This window comes from Passer domesticus, chromosome 1, assembly GCF_036417665.1.
Source record: "Passer domesticus isolate bPasDom1 chromosome 1, bPasDom1.hap1, whole genome shotgun sequence".
NCBI lineage: Eukaryota > Metazoa > Chordata > Aves > Passeriformes > Passeridae > Passer > Passer domesticus.
In genome coordinates this window covers 115,266,442-115,287,334 of record NC_087474.1, presented here as the reverse complement: position 1 = coordinate 115,287,334, position 20,893 = coordinate 115,266,442, and the positions used below count along the sequence as shown (strand labels likewise).

Sequence of the window (20,893 nt, the reverse complement as noted above, 5' to 3'; positions counted from 1 at the left end):
TGAGTTCAAAGCACCAGAAGGGTGGATTTGCAAAACTGGCAGTAGACACGGGGCATTCAGACTATTTGGAGCAGGATTTCCAATGACACCAAGTGTAGGCAGCCCCATGGACACAACCTCTAACAGAGCAGGTGAAGAGGTAAATCCTGCCATCTGACACACTCCACACTGGCAACCACTTCTACTAAAAAAAATTTCCAGTTTGTTCTGTCTGGTAATGGGCTAGAAATACCTCTGTGGGCTGGGAGAGGTGCTGTTCCACACGTACAGAAATACCACAAAAATAGTAATGCACTTTTCCTACACACTATTATGTGTGTATTTTTCACTGACAGACAGGTGACTGGTTCAGATGGGCATAGGCAGTGTAATTTATGCATCCATTTGGCGTGTGCGTGTTTCCAGATCATGGCATTGTCTTCTCTTCCTGCTAGATAAGTTGAAACATTGACAGGCAGTGTGTTCACTTTTTCCTTTTATTACAGTAATTTATAAGATATTTTAGCTAACAGGAGAACAGCCCAAGGGGGCATTCTCATGTTAATTACCAAATGTGGGCTTGTCAAAATCAAATAGCTTCAGGAATAATGCAAGTAATACTGCATCATTATATTGTTTGGCCCTCAACCCCAATATTAGTTTTCAGAAGAAAGGGGGAAAAAATCCCGTATTTGATAGGGCTTTTAAATTAAAAAAAAAGCCAAAAACTCAAGACTGGCCCATCAGAGACTGGAAGAAAAATGCATGGGAGAGCATGTATGTATTTTAAGACTGAAAGGAGTTCAAATAATGCAGTGAGCTTGTTGTTAAAAAAAAAAATCAGCTAAAAACAAAAGAACTGTCACAATGTTGATTGCCATTCTCTGACACTTCTTATACAGCTAAAAGCAGTAGTGTTTGCTGCAATGTACCATCAGAAAATTCTGCTTCCAACATTGTGGTGTAGGGTTTGCAGCTGTTCTCATTTCTCCTTTTGGAACATTGAAGGTGATATTGCGTGAAGGGCCACACAATATCACCTCCTAACAATATCCCACCTCCTACCACACTTTGGCACCCTCCACAAACCACTCATCCCATTCAGGTGCTCCAAGAACCTTCCAACACCTGGGACAAGAGAGAAGATGCATTTATAAATATATGCACAGGGACATTGACACTCACACAAACGCTGCTGATGCGTATTGTCTCGTCATTTCTGAAGCTGTCAGCATGACCAAAGGGGTTCCTACACAGTGATTAACTGGCTTTTACTCTGCATCATTGAGTTCTGGTATCCCGTATTGGAGGGCTTGAGGTGATCAGTCAATAATTTTGTTTTCTCCTTTACATTGCACAATTCACCTTAGCCCACCCTACAGACTGTCTCTATCACTTCAGAAACCAGCAAGAAGAATATTGTCATGCAATCTGATTGCTCAGTGCTGTTAATGTGAGTGAGGTGGGTAAGGGTGGACTGCTTCCTGTGAAGCTGCTCTGCCATTCTGAAGTTTGACATTGCTATTTCAATTTTAATTAACTGATTTTGTGCTGCTCTCAGGTTTCATGGCACAAAAGTAGAATAGAGTTTACTAAATATTTAACTAAACCACATAAACCTTTCCCAGTTCCAGAATGTTACCCAGTTGGAAGCTTGTCCTACAGACCTTCCACATGAACACCTCTAACTGCCAATCAGCTTCTCACAGAAGGCCATTTCCAAAAGCAACCAGATTCCAGTCCTGTTGAACTCTTTTGGATAACAAAGTCGAAATCTACAAATCCCTGAGCAAAACTTCCTGGCATTAGTATTCACTTGGTTGTGCCAGAATAGTGCTGGTGACTTGAGCATTTCTGACCACAGTTGTCACATTTTCTATGAAGAAAAATACCATCTCTCAGTTCAAATAAGCTAGGGCTCTAAAACTTAAAGCCAACATGCTGAATTTAACTAGAAATCAGTAGAGAGACACTGTCATTCTTCAAGGATTATTATGGTCTACAGTACCTGCAGTTACTGCATGGGCCTGCAGTGAAAGCCCCATAGGTGCAAAGATCCTACATCCAGGGGCAAAGGCAGATAGTATCTCTATCATTTCATATGCTTGTGAAAATATAAGTCTTCATGCTAAGCAAAAGGGATGAGAAGAGCTTTTAGTAGTCACTATTACCTGAATAGCTAATACAGATAATTATTCTCCAAATAAACAGGTTTAGAAGGTAAGCCTTAATAATTGTTTGCCAATGTAATTAAACTTTTTTAATGTTATTGAAGTACAGAATTATCACTGTTTATTTGTGTAGAGCTTTGGCCTGGCATCTCTGTCCTGTTCATCAGTACCTATGAGATGCTTAGGTAAAATATTTTCCCAGTTCAGATCAGTAGAGATGAAGGTTTACAGATCTGTCTACCCTGGTACCTGGTTATGCTGTGATTCGTGTTGGTTCTCCCTTTGCACCTTGACATCACTGATGACAGAGCAGAATCTTTCAGTGACAGCCTTTGTGACCTATTGTGTCAGGGGTGAGGAGAATCACCTCATAAATCCTCCCTCAATAATTTCCCAGAACTGAAGGTAAATGTCAAAGGTAGCAAGTTTTGGACACAAACTCCCTCTCCACTGTAATATTTAGGTCATTGGTATCATACATTGAGAGAGCAGCAGTTCTTTATGTAGGAGACCCTTGGATTTGATTCTTAGGCTTGACTGTGTGTGTCTTGTCACTTCCAGAAATTCAGGAAACATCACAGGCTGAAATTCAAGCAGAAAAGACTCATTATTCTTAGAGACTATTACTCAAGACTTCATGGTGACTCTTGCAAATTGACTCTGACAGGTAGCTATCAAACACCCCTATATCTCCTTTAGTGCTTACACAGCCACAAGAAACCTGTCTGGATCTGACTAGATCCTGAAAATAATTCTTCACAGTCAGAAACACTTGACTCCATCACCTGCAGCAAACAACCTGGATTAACCAGCTTGTTAACCACCTGTTTTCTTTGACTCTTGCACAGTTACAGCAGATTTCAAATGCTCTTTTCCTTGTAATCAATACATTCAGAACTGGGCTTAATCCACCGGCATTTTAGCCATCATCCTTTCTGCTTCGTTAGTTTGAGGTCATCTAAATTGTACAGCATAGCTGATCCTGCCTTAAGGCAGGGGATGCTCTAGGTGACCTTTGAAGGTCCCTTCCAACTCTATTTTCAACGATTCTATGATATGATCTGTCAACACAAAATAGATAAGCAGGTACATAGGGCTGTTTAGGATATAGGCTCATCACTACTATGGTTTGGTACCTATGCAGTTTTCCTTCTTAGATCCATAGCAGTCAGTATTGACTTTTAAGAGATGCTTTTTAAATGCTTCTGGAAAATATTTGTACAACTCTCAATGTACAGCTCTCTTACAATGCTTGTAAAGAAAAAAAGACAAGGATTGTTGGCATGTAACAAAGGAGTATCTCACATCTCCCACTCTCTACCTGCTGCTATCATACCACACAGATGACAAGGATGGCTAGCTATGCAAGGGGAACTGCAGGCTATCAGGGATACATGCATTACTGACCAACGTGACTGTTGGTGTGGAAACTGGAAAAACACAAACTGGTTAGGGAAGATGGCTTTACCATTGCAGTAAGGTGATCTGTACACAAATCCAGGCCACTAGGTCAAGCCTCCTATTTATAATGGCCATTCTTTATAGAACTCAGGCTGGAGGGTGAAGATTTCCAATATTTAAGATCAAGCATATACACCACAGACTCATTGTGTCCTTGAGACTCTTTCTTAATATATCCTGAGCAGTGTTCTCAGCTGTCGTGATTTCCAAAGGTAGCTCTGATGGAGACTGCAGGAGGGAAATGAAGTCTCTGACAGGGTTTCCTTGCAGCCAGTTTGTGGTGATGGTGCTGTTGTGTAGAGTTCACTGAAGTCAGCAGGTCAGATACAGATCCTACAGTCAGCTTATGGAGAAGCTCCCTTGCTCTGAAGGATTTAAATGGGAACACTGTCAGGTTTGCTGTTCCTATTGAGCTCAATTTTCTTGGTGGACTCTACATGGAGACCAAGTCTCAAATGCAGCCCAAACCTAGGTCATTAGGGGCTTTAAAAGATTACAGTCAAGACCCTGAATTGTATCTAGTAATAAATGGTGCATTAGCAGAGTGTGTGGAGCTTACAATGGCTTTGTATAGTAATACCCCAAATTAAAAAAAAAAAAATTATGTATACCACTTAAATGAAAATTTACTCCATTTGGATGAAGAACAGCAGGGAAAGAAGAAGGCAGTGGAAAAAAAACACAGGATGCTTGCTTGTGTTCTTATGCCATTTAGAGTGCTGTGCTAGCTAATAGGAGACAGATTCCTTCACTTTAATAGAGCAAATATGATCTTAGATGGATCTACTTGGTGATGATAATAGATTTTACATTCAAAATGAGAATTCAGCTCCTTCTAAATAAACAGAACCAAAATATCCAACTGCTATTTATGAAGAGGCACATTTTGTCAGCAGTTTCAACATCTAACATAGAGGTTTGAATTGGGTTCAAAAAATGGTGTCCCTCTTACCAACTGAAATGAAAATCAAGGCACATAAAAAGGGGTCAAGGCAGAAAAGCTCACATAATTTCACCTCACCATTTATCATACTTTTCATTTTTTTCTATTGAAGGCTTTTCAGTGCCCATTGTTCTCAGTCCAGAACACTAGCTTACTCTAGTGCCAGAATAAACAATATAAGATTTTAAAATGCTTAGTGTTTGCAATTCGTAATTGTGTACATCTGTAGGTGTAGCACTTTGATGCATTCGCATACTGTCACACTCTTGGACACAGGGTACAAGGTATGCTCAGAGAACAGGAGCATAAAACATGGGATATTCATGTGCTCAGAATGCACGTGTGTGCAAAGGGAATAAACAGGAGTTTACTGCCTTACTGCACAATACCTTTGTGATTCCAGAAGATACCTCCATACTGAAATTCATCAGTATCTTTTGGGCTTCTCTCATGTTGAAGGTATAGAATTGTTCATCCACAAAATTGTTTTAAGCTGTAATTCTGGTTTGACCCAGGGAATCTTGTGCAACCTCATTTCATGCAGACCTTAAAATCAACTGATTTTGTGACAAAGGCTGGTTGCTAAAAAGTATATGGTGGTGTGGAAGGGGGGGTATGTGGGCAGCTCAGCTGCATTTCTAGTTAGCACTCAAGTCTCCTTTTTTTTGGAAAAGTTCATTTTATTGAACCTGATCCATTTGTAGAAGAAAAATAAATAGAATTCCAGAACTCAGATCTTCTTTCAAAACAGTGTTGAAGGAATTGAGTGGAGAGTTAACAGGAGCACTTAGCACTGTGGATGTCTATATTTTCTCTTGCCAAAGGGTAAATAGAGGACATTAATTTGTTCATCAGCTTCCAAATCTCCTCTCTTCCCTTCCCTAAGGGGGGAGAGAAGAAAAAATAATTTGAAAAAGGGGGTTCTGAATACCTCATATTCTCTTTTGCCTATTTCTAGCAAAGCCAGGCATGAACAATTAAATCTAGGGCTTCCCTGTGGTCTGTGAATAACACAGCACAGTGCTAACCATCAGGGCACAAAGGCAGACAACAAAAGGGGCTTTTTTATTTTTTGTTTACCCTTCAGGACACTGTTTACCTTATCACTGAAGGGGAAGTTATCATCTCATCCCTTTTGGAAATCATAGCGGGTTGATTCTGTACCTCCAGGTATCGGACTGGCTAGTGATGAAGTGGGCATGTCAGCCGGAGGTTAGGGAAGTCGTACCGGGAGCTGTTGCACTCTCCGTCTTTCCCTCTGCCTCTTGCTCCTTCTCTGTCAAACCATTCTCTCTCTCTCACTCCCTCTAAGCCAGAATGTTATTTTTTTTTTCCTTCCCCCTCCCCTCTAAATTTACTTCACAGCAGATTGTCTTGTAGTAAATCACCAAAAACCCAAATAGCACTAAAGCATTCTGATACAACATTAGCATTTGCTTAACAAGCACAAGATAAACATTAAACAAAGAACTGCATTTCTTTATTAGAGGCTGCAAGATACATAATCCATGAGCACAAGAAACATGGGACCCAGTGGATATGCAGATGTGTGTTATTTCATTGGCGCTGGGCGGCCTTGTTAGAAAAGGTTTTCATCTGAAGGCTTGGGGGTGGATAGTTGACTGTCCCTGGTGGGGCTGTAACTAGATACGGAGACTGTTGCAAGCTAGGCTGGGCTCCCTGGTGGATGTGCTGATTGGACAGCCCGAGGAAAACTTGGGAAGCATCAGGAAGTGAACTCAATCACCTTGGGGATGAGAGGGGAGAACCAGATGAAGGCATTTGACTTCTTTTGTAACTCCCACTAAGGACAGATTGCCAGTACGATCCAGCCTCCATAACTGCAAATCAGGCCCTTTCCCCTATGCCGATTTCATTAGAATGGCCAGCATGGTGCAAAGAGGAGGGAGAAAAAAAAGGTTAGACACAGTAATTTTACAGGCAGGCGGGTACAAAAAAAATCTGCATAATTAAGCAGTCAAGGCTGCTAATAGGGGAGTTTATATGCTCTGGGACCAGGCAAGGGCAGCACATATGGATATAGCACTGGATATTAAATCTACGGCATGCAGACTTACTTCAGGGCCCTTAGAGAAAAGGCTAATTATAGAGAGAGGAATTGTGTTTACTGGTCTGTCTTGGGCAAAGATGTTGAGAGAAGTGCAACCAAGTTTTGCAGTTAGACATGAACAGTCTGTTAATAGAGATATCAAAAATATGTGCTTGTGGTTGCTTCACATCTAATCAACAGGAAATCACAGATTCCGAGACCCCCTTCTCCCAGTTAAATGAGGAGGGGAAAACACATACATATACATATTCCGGATGCAGGATGTGAATGTGTTCATTATTAAATTGCTGGAATTTAATCTGAACCAAGCTCTTTATCATCAATAAATTATATTTAGCAGTTTATCCTAGTTTAGCTGCTCCTGTTAAAAAATGTCAGCGCTTCTGGGTATGAGCTCCAAGTCAGCATTTAAATATAAATGTATAATATGAATGGAAGTTGCAATGGGCAGGACTGAGCAGTTAGAGAAAGGGTATGTTTATGTAACAAGTCCTGACGTGGTGGACATTAACATTTCATAATGCAGATCAAAGGTACAGAGAAGACCCAAGAGCCGTCAGTCAGAGGCCCCTAGCTACTGTCTAGTGTCTTCCATGAGATGTTTTCTCCAAATTATAAAGCATTAGACTTTTCTTAATCCAGATAGATAGATAGATAGATAGATAGATAGAGATTTTTTATTTTAATACTTTTGAAAGTCATTAGCCATTTTCTAGCTCCCTGCCCACTCCCCACTGAAGAAGTATCTTATTGTACTGAAATGATTTTACTCAAGGCATTATCATGAAGCAGTGCCTCATATCCATAACCGATAGTGGAGGCCCATGGCCTATTTTGATTTAGCACTTTGCTGCTTTAGGCTTTTGTCTTTTTAGTGTTTTGATAGCTATTCTGTCACAGGTAGCCCCTTTCTAAGGTCCTGAAAAGCAAGTGGGTCAGTCAGAAGTCTGCTGTGAGGACCTCCTTGTTCAGCAGGGTGTCAGAGCCATGTGTGAGATGGTGGGTGTCCATTGGGAGCTCAGTGCAATCATGAGGCATTGTGGAGCATACGGGAAGAAGGCCTTGGTTTGGCTCTCTTTATTGTATTGGTGGAGAAAGCCAAACCAGCACTCAGGGAATTTACTGCAGTTTTGTGTGGTGTTCAGTACCAGCACTGCAATAACACACAACGATAGTACAGAGGTGTGCAGAAAGCAGCCCCCGCCCCAAATGCTTGCAAAGACACTCTGAGTGCTCACTTTGCAAAGGAAATAACACTTGGTAAATCACTGCATGCTGGTCTGCTAACAGTGACTTCACATCCCAAGTCTTACCGCAGGTGAGCTGAAAGCATGTCAGCTGGGCAGTTTGGAATTTTTTTTCCCCTGTGCTGTGAAGTGAGGCTTGGGGAAGAGTGCTGGGGTCACCTGGGCTCGACCAGATTACTCAGCACTGGCTGGGACTTGTAGCAGGTAGCAGTAGAGGGACAGTCCTTGGGGCATCCGGGACAACAGAGGTTTTTTATTCCCCACACCTAACTCAAAGTGATAAGTAACTAAATTATATATATTTAGAATGCTGTTGTTTATGCTACTGATAAAGCCAGAAAGCTCAGAGTACATATGAAGCCCTGTCTCTTCAGGGTACCACATTATGCAGCAGTCACATGGCTGCAGTAGTGTCACACAGAGGGTCAGTCTTCCCTGTTTGTTCATGTCACAGAAGGAGAGAGGGCTCAAAGACAGCTGTACTGACTCTGACTTTGTGAGAATGCAGTTGAGTGGAAGAAAATAATCTGTACAATCTTCCCAGACAGGAAAAATCATGTGCTGAGATTCAGCCCTTCCTAAACATTACAGATTGTGTAGAAAATAATGGAAAAATAGAACCTGAGAGAGACCATCCATGTACATTTTTGGACACAATCAATCAACTGGGAAACACAAATCTGAGGAAAGCAAGTATTTGCAGAATGGTTTCCTTATTTTTAATCCTGAGTAACTTGTGTTCATCTCCTGTTCAGCTAGGATGCTCTCCCTCTACAAGAGTTGGTCTTTACCAGAGCTCCCTGCAACTTAGCTTAGATTTGTAAATTTGACATGGAGGAAAATACACATCTGTGTGTATCTATGCACACACTCACTTTTTCACAGCTTACACAGCAGTTAAAAGAATTAATGAAAATTCTCTTCCAGCATTTTTTTTCCATATGGTGGTGAGAAAATCTGCCTTAAAAATATCTGCAGGGTGTCTGTAATGATGGCAGTAAAACATTGGGATTGCCCCTTATGAAACACATTTTTGGGCGCAGTTGTGTTATCAGTTTAGGTGTGAATAAAACAAAACTGTATTTTCATTAAAAAAAAATAGAGTAAGTTGGAAAAGACAAAATAACTTTTCACTAGTGAGGAGTGAGCAGATAACCTGTCAATAGTGATGATCTAATGGCAGTCTCCAGGCTGTGCTGTGTCATAAGCCAGCTGTCAATCCCACCAGCATGTCTCAAAAGCACTAATTGTTGTGATTGTATCAGTGTGAAAGCTGCTAAGAAAAAAACATAGTCCCTTGGTGCTGCTTTGTAAAAGATAGGTAGAGGATCAAAGTTCAGCTTGCCTTGACTGGAATTCATTTTTGTGTTCATAGCTACCTTTTAACACATTACTAAGTACCTAATTGTAGCTGGTTGCAGCTGCAGTTATTTTGCTGGTAAAACACAACAATCAAGCTGACTGCAGTCTCCTACAAAAAAAAGTATCCACCAGCTTCACATAAAATCACCTCTTCTTCTCCTGTGCAGCCCCATTAGGCTTGGATCAGGGGAAAAATGCCTACTCCTCCTCATTCAAGTTGATATTAAAGACTTGCTCCGGCTGTGGTTTCAGGAGCAATCCTGCTTAAGTAGCAGTTCAAGCATCATTTCTATATGCAATTTGAAATGCATATGCATGTATCTTTTATTAATACACATGTATCCATATTGCTGTTTTTATAGCTTCTCTCTCTGCAGCATACTTGATTCATTGCTTGATTGTTAAGTCCTGTAAAAGGCAGAAAGTATTTCTTCTTCTCTTTTGATTAGGAGCTTCAAAGACAGAAATAATATCTGTGTTAAGATAGAGTCTAATATAACACTGGCATTAGAAGAGATATATAATTATAACTAGCAGACACCTGTCAGTAATGTTCTCTCTCAATATTCCTACCCTGTTATTTTTGGCTCCTTTTTGCTCCGTTAATCCACCCATTCCCGTCTCTAAATCCCACTGCTTTTTCCTTCTCATCATCTCAAAGATCTCTCCATTTCTTTCCACCTCTACAGCCAGTACTCTTATTAGAAGCCAAGTTACATTTCACTTTAACCACGCTATTTTTCCTCCGACTAGACAACTGCAGCCACCAACCTTGTTTTGGATACTGATTTAATGTGGTTTACTTATATTTATTTTTGTTACTTTTACCCCTTTATCAAGTATAAACATCCTGTGATCAAAGATTTCTATTTAACTTTGCTTATGCTTCCTTGTTGAGATTCCTTTATCCCTACCTCTGTGCTCTTCTAAAGGCTCACAGCTTTGAACACCTATTTCTGGAGTCAGAGCCAATGTCCCATTATCTTTTGTCACTGGGCTCTTGTGCTTTGAAAAAATGCTGTCAGGACCCCTGCACAGCTCTATCTTGTCCAGCTCTGTGTCCTCTTCAACATCTAAGTTCTGCCATGCTTGCCTGGAGTGACTATTTGTTTCAGGAAAAAGGGCACAAATATGTGTGCCTTATTCGGTATTCCCAGTCACATTCTTTTCTGGCAGCTTGTCCTCACACAGTGAGGTTCTCTGGGCTAGGGCCACCCGCCTGGAATATAGTGTGAGATCTGGGGAATGGGTAAAAGGGCCAGGTGACAGAATATTCTGCTGTTCTTCTCATTTCTTCAAATTCAGACAGGTTACAACCAGAGAATTTCTTAGCTGCCCACATCTCCTTTGCTCTCAGACATCTTCAGATGGTCTAGAAAAGTACACTTTTAAGAAGATTCAAAGGACTGGACATTAAGGTTTTTGCAAAGCTTATGCAAGCAGCAGGATTAGGGGCCTGATTCTGCAGATTCTCAGGCCATTTTACAAAGCCCTGAGTACAGAGAGAGGCAAGAGAAGAGAGGCTATATTTATCCTGGTAGGCAACACCAGAGACATGAAAACAATTGACCCCTTTGTTTCTATTTCTCCCCACTTTTGCAACCCTGCCAGGCCTAATTTAGCATCTGTGCTCACCTTCCCTGAAAGCAATGCAGTCTTTTACTTGGCTTGAGACTGTTTTCCCAGAAACCAGTATGTCAGCTGGCACAGGGAGAGATTTCTTGGAGAATGGGTGAGTGGGCTGGGTTCTGTGGTTCCTTAGTTTTCTGCTGCTCTGGTTGTACCTCAGGAGACCAGCAGCCTGATTAATGCATTGTTCTAAAATGTCATAAGGACCTCTGGGCATGAAGTGTTGCATCCTTCAGAACCACCCAACTCATGCAAAAGCAGGAGAGGTGCAGCCATAGGGAAAATGTCAAGCTGGGATTGAATAGCTGTGAGCGTCATTGCCACCAGTAAATAGGAACACTTATTTGACCGGGGTAAAACAAATGCTAAAAATACACTGCGTCCATCCAGTTCCCTCATTCAATATTGCAGCCCTGCTGCTAAGACAGGGAGCTTTATCTGTGTTTGTGACCTGTCATGCATTAATAAATAAATAAATAAATAATAAAATAAAATAAAAAATCAGGGAATATACAGTAGATGCTTTTTACTGCCAGAGTGGAACTTCACAATCCTGTCAGGGGACCTTTTTGTAATGTTTGTAATGTGCTGCTATCGTGCTTTAGCAAAGAAAAATGTCACTGCTGGGCTTTATTTTTAACAGACTTTTTTAAACATCAATTAATGCTAGCAAATGTAATGAAGCAGATTTTCCTTTTTATTTATATTTGGGTGAAAGCAGCAAGGGGGCTTGGGGGAATGACATGCATGGGCAGGGAGCAGAGGTGCAAAAAGGGCTATGCCTCTGCAGTGCCACTGAAGAGAGCTGGATTATCCTTTTGAAAGGCGTGTAAATGCAGATGGACACCCAGTTTCCAATGGAAGTCACTAGGTTTGAGAAATCAAGCTGCTTTTGCATGTATCACTGATGTGGCATCTTAAAAAATACACTGCAAAACATGCCTCTTACTCAACATGGAAGGCTGTGTGCTCCATTGGTATTCACCTGGCTGAAATCAGTCAACCCTCCATATGCACTCTTCTTGTTATCACAGGTAAAATGATCTAAGGAGGGACATTTGTTTCTTGTTGTGTTAACCCTATAAGAGTTGCATCATAATATATTTTCCCCATGCTTGAAACCATTGCAGAGTTCTTAGCAGTGTTAGCTAGCTCCCTGCTGTTTCTCTAACACAAAGGCAAACACATGTTCAGGATTGTAGGCAAACACTTCTCTTCCAACACTGATTTGTTTTGCACTGCTGGGAAAGATATCACTGAAACGTTGGCCATGCAAGGTTGCACTTCTTTCATGAGGGCCTCTCGTGGAATTAATGGTGATACTTGTTGTTTGGCAGGCATATTTGACTTACCACGGTGTGACAGTGTTTTGATTCAGGCACATAGAGCACAGAATGTATCATTCAAAGACAATCTACTATACATGAGGTAATATCTTACCGACAGAGTGAATTAAGGGCAAAGAAAAACTTTAATTTGGACTTTCCCTGCTGTTGTCACTTTTTTACTGAGACCTTCAGAGTGGTTTATTTTCTGAGAAATGCTGGTATTTTGGTGTATCAGCCAAGTTTCTGTTTGCAATAACTCAATTTCAAGTGGTTTTGGGTTTTTTTTTCTCCTCATATGCAGCTTGTTGTCTTTTAATCTTTTTGGGGTGGGGGTAGAGAAAGGGTGTGTCAGTCACGGAGATAAAATGTTGGAAAGATACGGGTGTGGGTAGGTGGCTCACAAATAGGACTTTCAGTTTAGTTGCCCCACCTCAGTTTCCTTACTGCTCTGTGGGTATTCCTCGTCAACTATTATTTCCAGTTCTGATCTTTGGCTTCTGGTGCCCAGCTGACCTACAGAGGCTGCCCACCTTTTCTGCTGTATAATTTTCAAGGATTTAACACAGCAATTTTTATTCTTCTCCGCTGCCATGTCATTTATCAAGTCCAGCAGTCAAACAGAAATGAACATCAACAAAACGTGTTGCTTATTTGTGAAAGTATCACGGGATCCAAATCTGCATGCTTCGCCTAGCAAAATTCATTGCAAAATCTAACAGTGGGCTCTTGCTGGTCAGAGTGATGCAGAGCACAGCAAGTGACTTTGCCCTGTTGTTTTTCTTACTTCTAAAACGCCCCTGTTTTTCCAAATATGACTAGAGGGGTAATACTCCTCCTTGACCTTATTTTCTGTTGTTCAAATCCTGCCTAGTGTTAAATCCTTCTGCTCACCTCCAGGTTTAATACATTTAAAATTGCTTCTTGAGTGAGGTGAAGGAAGCAGTTGAAGGGGCTGGGGGATATATTCTATCTGCTTTACATCTTTGCATCTCATATGCTTGTTTTCCCCACTTTGTTTGGAGAAAGACTGACAAGTAAGCATAACATGCCGAGTAAGTAGAGAAACTTGCTGCCTGTGAGGTTTCTGATGAAGATGCTTTGTTTTAAACAGCATCAGGGTTTCCAAATTATGGCCCTCCAGCTTAAAAAAAAAAAAAAAAGACAAGGCAAGGCAAGTTAAATGCATATCTAGTACCATTATGTTAAGAAATGCTTTTGTTTCTTAACATCATTACAAGATTGGAAAATATCATTACAATGCAAAAAAAAAAATTCTTTGGAGCTGGCCTTTATTACAAAAAGTCAGGGTATGCAATATTTAAATGACAGCTTAAATGAGCGTGCTCAGGTCTTGGTAAAATGGTTTCATAAAGTTAAGAAATTAAAAACTTACCCACAACAAAAATGTCCACAACATCTTTATAAGCTTTATAAGCATCTTTACAAGTTAGTTGTAGAAACAATTTCAATTTTTTTTCTTTTTTGGGGGGGCTTTAATGCCTCAGATTGCTCTGTAAAAGAGATGGCTGTCTTCACTGGCTTTTTTGTCCCTGACGAAATGAAGGAAAAAAAATAAATCTGTGCCTGCAAGTGTTTTGTGTGTCTCCTTCCATTCTTCTGCTTATTCTTCAACTGTGTCAACAGTATGTGTAGATAAATAAAATATCATCAAGAATGCTGATATCATCTTCCTTTTCCCTTTTCCCTCCTCTAACTTACAATAATGTGGGGCAAAGGTCTACTTAACATAACACAGTTACGATAACTAGTACATTTGTATTTCTGCTATGATGAGAGGTCTGCTGTAGTGAGACTCATCCACTGTTGCTGCTTCTTCTCAGCAGTGTTAATTATTCTTCAGGCTCGTGTAGCGTGTGTATGGAAACACAAAATATGCAATCAGGGAGTAGGATATTTTTGGTTTTATTTGTTGTGTCAGTGACACTTCCACTCTGACACAAACTCACAGCACAACACTCCTGATCTGTAATGAGGTTATGTCCCAGGATGTGTGTTAAAAGCACTAAATAGTCCCTTGCTTATTCAAAATCCTCATTTATCTGAATTAATTTTGTGTCCCCCATTTCATTTGGGTAAATTAGGTTTCACAGTTTCACAATTTGATCACAAGTCTCACAATGTTCAGTACTTCTTGTTCAACCTGAGTCCCTGAAATGGCAGTGCTGCATCAAAATCTCAGTCTTCATTTAAAAAAAAATTGAAATTCTCACTTTCCCCGTTACAGAGAAACCCTCTGAGGGGACACTGCTCAGTGCAGACTTCCAGCCGTACACTGAGTTAAATCTCATGGTTTTTAACCCATCCTACCCATCCTGCAGCACATGGCTTAAATAAATTTGGTTTCAGAGACTGCTAGGCACCTTGTGCATGTACACACAGCATTACATGTGGGGTTGGACTGGGTTTTCCTCCTTTTCTTCCTGAGTTCCTCTGGTTTTTTCCTACCTTTTCTTGTTTGAATGAACTGACACATACCATAAAAACTCAGTGGGCCTTTTGGAGAATATTTCAGCCAGAAAATGCAGTCTTGTCAGTTATTTATTAGAGTATGTCTTAGTAAAAGGCTAATGTCTTACAGTGGTCAGCCACCTATCTCTTGCTGTTACAGGCATGGTTTTCATACCATGTTTCAGATTTCCTCAGAGCTTTACAAGTGTTTTTTGGTTTCTCACTGACGTTAATCACCTCATAGTCATTTAATGTCAGGCCACATTTTTCTCCAGCTCTATAACTTTTATCTGGAGAGGCTATACACTGACCTGACAGCCTATACTTTTATTTTTCTCATAATAGTCCTGTCTTTTTTCACCACGTTTGGTGCTTGATATTTGTAACCGACTGTTCTTTTTAATTGCTTATTGTTATTAATTATATACCGGTGACTTTGTTGGCTTGAGACATTTGGATGTAAAAATACATCTATCATTATTGCCACAGAAGCTGCACTAAATTACACAAGCTCTGCCTGGAAGTGTATGCTACTCTGCATTTCTTCAGTGAACTTCAAGTGAAGGTTAAATTGAGACTTTGCTGTGCCTTTTCACACAGGTTTCATGCCCTTGTCCTGCTTCTGCTCACCACTTCAGCTCCACTCGTCTTTTCAGTCTACCTCCTTTTTTTGTTTATTGTTGCCACTACATTTGTTCTCCTTCCCCAACCAATCTTTATCTGTCTGATACATCTCTTTTTAGCCAACTCTTCTCTATTTCTTCTACTCTGATGTCTTTGCTCTTTTTCCCTTATTATTTGAAGTTCAGAACTTTGCCATTCTGTCACATCAAAGTTCACTGGAGGAGCAGCTGTGTTCTTAGGCACCACTCCTCAGTTGCTAGCGTGGTGGGAAACGGTGTCTTTGCTTCACTGAGGAATTAGATTTGATCAAGGGTTGGAATAAATCTGTTAACAGAGGCATTTAGAATTTGGGAAAATAAAGCCAACCCCCAAACATGTAACTGATAGAGAATGAATAACTAATTGGCCCTCATTATTCTCTTATCCACAAATGAAGAACTTTCAATAAAAAAATTCCAAAAGCTGTTTGTTCAGCTCAGTGTGAAGTCTTAGTACCAGCAGAGAAAGCGGGAAGGAGAGTGGAGCAGGTTTAGAATTAAGTCTGGTCCTTTTTTGATATGTGGGCCCAAAGCTGCTTGCTTGCTTTATAGAAGAATCAAAGAGAAACATAGGGAAAGGTTAGCTCAAATTAAAATTGAACGTTCTCATGATTTCCTAAATAAAACAGCAAACTAAATCAGATGAGCAGTATAAATAATTCTTTATATTAAATTGAGCTTTATCATTTTAATACATTGCTGTACAAGGAAATCTTCCCTAACAGGCAAAGCAGTTAGCTCACATGAAAATAATCTAATTAAATGCCCAGTTATCAGCATGGACCTGAGGGCCTTCACAGCCTGAACCTCTTCTTCCTCTCTGGTTTTTCTGAGGGCTGGGGATGAGGAAATGGAGGTTAAGGGGAAAGAAAGCAGAAAGCTTATACATACCTAAATGAGTTAAAGAGCTGGATCAAAATCACAGCAATTGCTGCTCATTCCCCAGTGTCCCTCACCTATGTAAAAAGATGCCAAATAATGTTTGACTGATATAATAGCATTAAGATTTTGAAAACAAAATATCAATGTTATCTGATGTATTAGGAAATATGAAAGGGACTGCTATTTCTTCATGCTCTTGAGTCAAATATCCAATATAACAGGAAAGCCCTATCCTACTATTTTTTTCCATTTTTCTTTCTTCTTTCCTATCTTTTAAAAATAAGCAGGCAATTCTTTGTGGATAAACAGCATTTCAGCATTTACAGACTTTATCTTCCAGACTTCTAATAGCTTCATGCCAAAAGAAAGAAGGCAGTTCTGACCCTTTTTGTATATTCAGAACAAAAGAAATACCTGATGAGACTTGTGTATGAAACAACATTTCTACTGCTGGTCCACTGTAGTGTAGAATTAATATTGACACTTTGATTGTCTCCATGTGAGATGTTTTCTCAGTACCACTAAATTGAGAACAGCTTTTATTTAGTTTATGCAACATGAAATATCCTCCTCTACCTTAAAAATTCGTGTTTTCTTTGTGCAGAACTTAAAAGTAGATATACCTGTACTTTGACCAGTGTCTTCCAGAAGACCAGATGAGTAGGCTTTACTAGTAGGCATGTAGCAACAAATAATAGAGAAATCTAGTTCTCCAACCAGAAAGAACAAGAAAACAAAACTGTAGCCTCCACAGTGAACAAAAATACTGAAATTGAATAATTTTTTTTAAATTGAATTAATGAAAAAAGCAAAAAGGTTTTACTTATTTTTTTACTGTGCTTAGTTCTTCTGAATACAAATGTGACACTTTTATTATTTTTTCCCCCTACATTTTGATTAAATCATTAATATCTACTTAGCTCAGACAACCTCTGAGCCATTCAAATTGTAGTTTGACTTTACTAAAGAAGATTTGGTCCAAGAGTTTTTTTCTGGAAATAGGCTCTTAACTCACAGAAGAGAGCAGAGAAAAACTCAATTCTAACACTCCATTCATAATGGTTAGTAGATGAAGCAGGGTCTGATTCCTCCACCATTAATTTAGTAAGAGTGTTTTCATTCTCTGTTTGGGATGCAGCTTTGGGGTATGGTTTCTTTATATGTAAAATTCAGATAATAATCTGTATCTCACAGTGTACGGAGAGGATGGAGGGCTTAACCTTGCACCTCAGCAGAATTTTGTCCCACAAAAAGTCCAGGCAGGAGTCTAGAAGGATGGAAGGCCTGCTCTCCTGAGCTAGTTATGCCAGCATTTAGAGGATCAGTCACCAAGTTTTTAATCAGTGCTCACTAAGAGCTATTTGAAAAGGTAAATATTGAGCTGGATCATCTATCTACAAATAACTCATACCACTCAGCTTATTCCTACTGGTTTAAATTTCTTTTTATATCCCATAGCAAAATTGTTTCCAAAATAAGCTCTATCACATGGGATTTTATTGCGATGATGGAGTGTAACCTTGTAATGTGTGTAGCTATGTGATGCAACACAGACTTTTTTTCTGAATGAATTTTAATACCTTTTTCTGGTGCAGTTACAGACAGGGAGTAGCAAATTATGCATGTCCCATCAGCTGGTGAATAACACTTGCAGAATTCCTGAACTCTCTCCTGGTTGCCAGTTGTGCAGAAAATGCTGTTTGATGGAGAGGGGACTTGCTGTATTTAAATCATTCTTACTTGTTCTGAATACATGACACTTATTAAGAAATAGACCCTGCCAGTTGCCCTTCTTTTATTTTCATCCAGCCTCAGTGAAGCCAGACAATTTGTGGCTTTAATAGAACATACAAGGCACATGTGGTAAGAAGAGTTCACTTACAAGCAGCCAAAGTGAGTGCAACCAAGCAAAAAAGTGAACAGTTGGTGAAGTGAAATGCATCCCTTGCTTCAGACAAAAATACAGTGGAATGAAAGATGCAGTAGACTGGCTTTCCCTTAAGTAGATCTAATTTCAAAATCTGTCCCTGGAGAGATGAACTTTTGCTTTAATTGAGGAGGTGGATCCCAGCTCTTTGTCACTCCATCGATCAGCACCCTTTGCTGTAGCTTTAGCAGTACATTGCAGAAGGCTGTAGGATTTATTTCCTGCTTGTTGAATAAAGCTTCCTTCCCAGTGCTGCTGGGAGTCAGCGTAGCCTGGCCTCAGCAGCACAGTGCAGCTCTCTTCCTCTTCCTCCTGCTGAAGACCAGTATCCTCCAAGGCAGTGTGACTCAAGAGCTTAAGATTGTTGCAAGGATCTTGTCTACCAACTTTCCTTGGCATGGGCAGAGTCTTACCCAAAAATCATTCTGAACTGAAAAAAAAAAAAAAAAAGGCAAGGGGAAAGACATTGCTTGGGGTGCAGCCTGATGTTTTGGGTTTCTTCAACTAACATCATGATTTTGGTTAAAAGTGGTATTAAGGAGAAACACAGACCAGCATGCAGGCATCTACATGGGCAGTAGTATGTGGTACAAGAGGGAAGGTGTGAAGGATAACTGTGCCTAGAGGGTGAGTGAGGAAGGAGATTTTCCTTCCCCTGCTCTCCTGTTTCCTAACGTGGAGACTTGCCCTGGACAGTCCAGGAGAAACATAGGTGTACTTCTGTCTTTCCATCCAATCCTCCATCCTGTCTCACCAGGACTGAGCCATAGTTAGGACTTAAGCAAAAGCTGTTTTTCTATGACAGGTTGTTCTCTTCTCATGGCTGTAAATTCTGGCTGTATATTTCTTCCTGCTGAAAATGCCACCTGTATGCTTTGCCTTTACTGTCTCCTCCTTTATCACTATATTTCCATGTTTTTCATGTCAGTTTCCAAAATTAACACTGTGGTGTATCATGTTTCTCATTTGAGGGGTTCTGATAATGTTTGAGGAATTGAAAATGGCAGAAGCATTAGTGCTATCAGGGAGAAATTATGAACGGGGTGCTGGAGACTTAAGGTACTGCTCCATTTCAGCTTCCAGGCTTGGAAGATCTGTTATTTGTTCTTTAGCATGTGAAGGTACATGTCATGCACATACTTGCCACAGTAGGCCCTAAGACCAAATTTTGAGCAGGAATGAGGTTGTCTGAAGTGGCACAGGGAGGCTGATGGTTGTGGAGGTATGTGACCAGTAGAATTTAAAAGATGCAGGTAGGCACAGCACTGTAAGCTAGGAAGCATGAATGGCTGTACACTCTGGAAATTACAGTGTTGTATAGTGTTTTCCCCTGTTTTCCATGTGAGATGTTGTAGCCAAGGGGTTAGCTGTCATCCATGGCATTGCTTCCTTACTCCTCAGATCTCTGGCTTATAAATGTGTGCTGCAGAATTAGCAATGTGAAGCAGGAGAAATTGGTTTAGGGTCATGGTTTGCTTGGTAAAAAATTACAAAGAAAATACATTGAGTGTGGGAGCTGTGCATGTTTTAGACCTAAAAAAAAAAATAAAATTACGGGGTCTGCAGGCCATTTCTTTCCTGTGTTGTGTGTGGAGGGCAGATTTTACATGACTTCTTAGCGGATGATTTTGAGCATGGACTCAGCCTCGTGATGATTTACCAGCAGCACATCATCATCCTAGGACCTTTGCCTATAGATTTACTCAGAGTAGAAGGCACAAGGACCCTGCTGGACAATCTCTAGGATGAATAAGAGAAAGACTTATAAACTGTTACAAATTGGTGCTGGGTAATGGCTGTAGTGTTGATCAGACAATATAAGAGGGCCCCCAGTGGTTACTGACTTAACAGCTGCATGTAAGTCAGCCAGTGAACATTTGCTTGTAGCTGCTCTAGTTTTGTTTTTATTGAAGAGCAAGAAGCAGAAACATGAGTCTAGACGCTGCTTAAAGAGTTCCACTTGTTTAAAGTGTATATTAAAATGTCAGGGCCTTCCATGAAATGAAAAAGTTGTGCCTTGAGTTGGTAACACAGATTGGGCTGGATCATTCAGAGCACTGGCTCTGGGGCAGGTGCAAGTGGGAGCATCCTGCCTGCTGTACAAGTTGCTCAGTAACTCCGCAGTACATGGGTAGCCAATGCAAAGAGGATCCCCAAATGCTCAGCACGAAGACTGATTATATTTGCTTTTATTGCTGGTTGTCAAATTAGTTGCTGAGGTAATGGGCTGCACCTCAATTAAAATCTACCTGCCTGCATTGAAACATTTAATATTTGTGTAAATATTAAACATTTATATATGAATATTAAATGCATTTATTTGGAATTGATTAATGTTTACATTTTTCCACTATCTGAATAAAGATTACAAATGGAAAGCAATTTACTCATGCAGAAATTCTGCATGCATCAAACTCATTTGACTACGAGCAGTGGGTAAACCATTCCCATCCATCTTGCAAGGTCTTAACCATGTCCAAGCTCCTATCCCAACCACGTAAGGGCAACAGTCAGCACCAGTTCTGTGCTGTACAGTGGGTACTTTGTTCTTGCCTTCCTCATGGCGTTGTTGGGCCTATAATGTGAAGGACGTGCTGACTTGTTTTACGATGTACCACACCAGGGAATGCAGTGCATAGTTTTCTGTTAGATTTGGAAAAGTGCAGGCTTTATATTAAAGGTTCATTTCTTTTTCATCCTTCAGCTAACTCATTTGCACTGTAATGTACTTTCCTATTCCTCCTCCTGATACTTGCTGCTTT

At 40.3% G+C, this 20,893-nt stretch overlaps 1 protein-coding gene and 1 long non-coding RNA gene across 15 annotated transcripts in view; one reads left to right on the top strand and one right to left on the bottom strand.

Annotated features, from left to right (window-relative positions):
- Window positions 1–20,893, top strand: part of ZNF521 (zinc finger protein 521) — a 230,057-nt gene that overhangs the window by 174,890 nt on the left and 34,274 nt on the right. The gene's annotated exons all lie outside the window — the stretch shown is intronic.
- Window positions 9,534–12,059, bottom strand: LOC135309454 (uncharacterized). Its single transcript, XR_010369721.1, has 2 exons — window positions 10,870–12,059; window positions 9,534–9,686 (listed from the first exon to the last, which is right to left on the bottom strand). It is a non-coding gene; the product is annotated as an uncharacterized LOC135309454 (long non-coding RNA).